This window comes from Jaculus jaculus, chromosome 10 (assembly GCF_020740685.1).
Source record: "Jaculus jaculus isolate mJacJac1 chromosome 10, mJacJac1.mat.Y.cur, whole genome shotgun sequence".
Lineage (NCBI taxonomy): Eukaryota > Metazoa > Chordata > Mammalia > Rodentia > Dipodidae > Jaculus > Jaculus jaculus.
In genome coordinates, this window is record NC_059111.1 from 67,822,548 (window position 1) to 67,825,693 (window position 3,146).

General features: G+C 39.9%; 1 pseudogene; it reads left to right on the forward strand.

Moving 5' to 3' along the window:
* Positions 1-664: 664 nt before the first annotated feature.
* On the forward strand, positions 665-943 carry LOC101600039 (annotated as a pseudogene).
* Positions 944-3,146: the final 2,203 nt, after the last annotated feature.

Consider the following 3,146-nt stretch of genomic DNA (forward strand, 5'->3'; position numbering starts at 1 on the left):
AAAGGCCAGGTCTCTCTAACTTCTAAAAGCTTCTATTGTGCAAATTTCTTGGCTTCTCTTTAATGGTACTAATATCTTTTATTACTGAGGCTTCTTTGTTGGACACTTCAAAGTAAGCTCCTTCTCTGGCCTAATTACAGGTTTTTTTGTATCTTTCCAGTCCACATTTTACTCCAAATTCTCACTGTAAATCCAGCTAAAAGCAGCCAACCATAAGCATACCATATCTGAATGTTCTGTTACCTAGCAAGTTCCTCTGCCAAATTAATTAGTCCATTATTTTTTTATTTTTTAAGAATATTTTATTAATTTATTTGAAAGAAAAAGGCAGATAGATAGGTGGAGAGAGGGGGAAAGAGAAGGAGAGAGACTGGGAACACCAGGGCCTTTAGCCACTGCAAAGAAACTCCAGATGCATGCACCACTTTGTGCATCTGGCTTATGTGGATACTGGGGAATTGAACCTGGGCCCGCAGGCTTTTTATAGGCAAGTGCCTTAACTGCTAAGCCATCTCTCCAGCACTAGTCTATTACTTTTTAATTCAGCCTTACTCAAAATGTTAGGACAGGCTCGAGTGCCACCACTGGAGTGACCTTTATTCTGGATCTTGGTGTCTGGAAGCAATGGTATGTCATATGTAAAAGGGGATTAATTCCATGAAAAATGAAAATGGCCAATTCTTTTAGAGGAGAAGTAATAAATCTTTACAAAGATCTGCTGTACTTTGGATGGGACTATCCAAAGGGAACAGACTATTTCAAGTCTTTGAAAAATGTTTTTCTTAAATACAAAGACATGAAGGACCCAGAGAAAATCAAAGAACTAATTGCATGAGGAGAATTTGTAATGAAAGAGCTGGAAGCTTTCTGCTTCTTTAGGAAATACAGAGCCATGAAACAGCACTATTATTCATACACCAGCAACTGGTTGTTTTTACTATAAACTGGCTGAAAAATTAGTGCCAGCTGCTTGTGTATACCAAATATTATAAAATAATCCTAATTTAAAATGACAAGATATGCATGTTTTAAAAATGCCTGAGCTTGGGGCTGGAGAGATGGCTTAGCGGTTAAGCGCTTGCCTGTGAAGCCTAAGGACCCCAGTTCGAGGCTCGGTTCCCCAGGTCCCACGTTAGCCAGATGCACAAGGGGGCGCACGCGTCTGGAGTTCGTTTGCAGAGGCTGGAAGCCCTGGCGCGCCCATTCTCTCTCTCTCCCTCTATCTGTCTTTCTCTCTGTGTCTGTCCCTCTCAAATAAATAAATAAAAAATTTTTAAAAGATGCCTGAGCTTAAGAGCCAAAGGAAGAGTAGGACTGCTTACAATGCATTCTTCCAGACACAAACTGTCCTGGATATCCATGGCCTCACAGTACCTAACACTACTTATACAAGGCCATCATAATATGAGGAAAAGCTGATGACATCAAAATGGAAGAGAGACTGATTGAGAGGGGATATAATAAATAAAATATTTGAAAATATAATTTGTCTTAAGACAAACTATCTTTCTCATGGTATTATTTTCACATGTTTGTTTTACCCTCTCCACAAGAATGTTCAGGCTGGAGAGACAGTTGAGAGCACTTCCTGTGCAAGCATGAGGGCCTCAAGAGGCCTGAGAGGACTCCTCAGGTCATATGCCTAGTGCTCACGTGAACAGCTGGGCTATGCTGCCTGTAATTTCAGTCCCATAATGGACCAGTGACCCTCGAATTGCCTGGACATTCAATCTAATGAACAAAAACAAAGCACAACTTCCAGATTAGTAAGAGATTCTGCCTCAAATAGGAAAGGACCTTCAAAGGCTGCCTCTAGTGGACCACTTCTGTCAGCTAGACCCCACCTCTTAAAGTTTCCATAGTTGTAAGATGAATTCTATAAATTGTACTGGGGAGATTCACAGAACTCAAACAAAAAAATTTAAAGTGGCATGGTGTCATTCACTTTTAATCCCAGTGCTGGGAGGTAGAGACAGGTGGATCATTAGAGCTCCAGCCAGTCTAGTCTAATTGACAAATTGCAGGCCACTTAGAGACCCTGTTTCCTATAAAAGGTGGATAGTGCATGATAAACAATACCCAAGGTTGTCTTCTGGTCCCACATGCATGTACACACAAACACACACATCTTGTGCATCATAAATGGCACAAAACCATCTCCTTCCTATTCTGTCAGTATTCAACTCATTCTTTCCACTCTCCCACAGTGGTTTTCCTAAAAAACAAATGTGATTTGAATGACACATTCCCTTGAACTCTTCATTTGATTCCTCAAACCTGTAGAACAGACTCTTGCCAAGTTGTAACCATACTTATAATTTCACTAAATGTCCAAGACATCATTCTTTAAAGCCCCAATTCTGGGCTGATTTCTTTCTTTAAAATGATCCTAATGCTTGCTCTTTTTTGTTATAGACATGTTTTATATAGAAAATTAGGAAAATATACAGGAGCATGAACAACTACTTATATCATTCAACCACTGTTTAACATTTTGGTCTATTTATCTACAACTTTGGAAATCAGCTGCATTTTTGTTTGCTTAGCCTTGCTACTTTAGAGAGAATGAAGAAACAAGGCTGGTAATATATTTGCAATTCTGCTGTTGGCCTTTTGGATGTAATATTTTAACATAAATGCTTTCTTGCATTAATATAAACTCTTCATAAGCATTTTATGGCAGATATTGAACTTTGTGTTTTTCAAAGCTATATTGTCTTTCTGAAAACTTCCTTGTCCCACACAAAGGAAGAAGAAAGCTAATTTATTTTTAAAGGAGAGTAATACTGATCTCTCAGCATTTCCTGTTCAACCAGCAATTCCAGTGTCAGAGATCCCCTTAATCTTTTTTGTTATTTGCCTGTGGGAGGGTTACACATCAGGATGTGCCCTTATACCACCCCATCCCATGTGCTTCTCTGTGGATGGTGACACTGGCCTGCAGTAGCTAGAACAGAATGGGTGTCTACTCCATTGCTCTTTTGCCAGAGTCTCTTACTGATACTGGGTTTTGCTGTTTTTTGCTGGACCAGGTGATTCCCTGGTCTCTGCTTCCTTTTGTGTGACTGGGGTTACAGGCACATGTGGCCATGCCCAGATGTTTATGTCAGTCCTGAAAACTTGGCCTCCAACAGTTTTAAGATGCT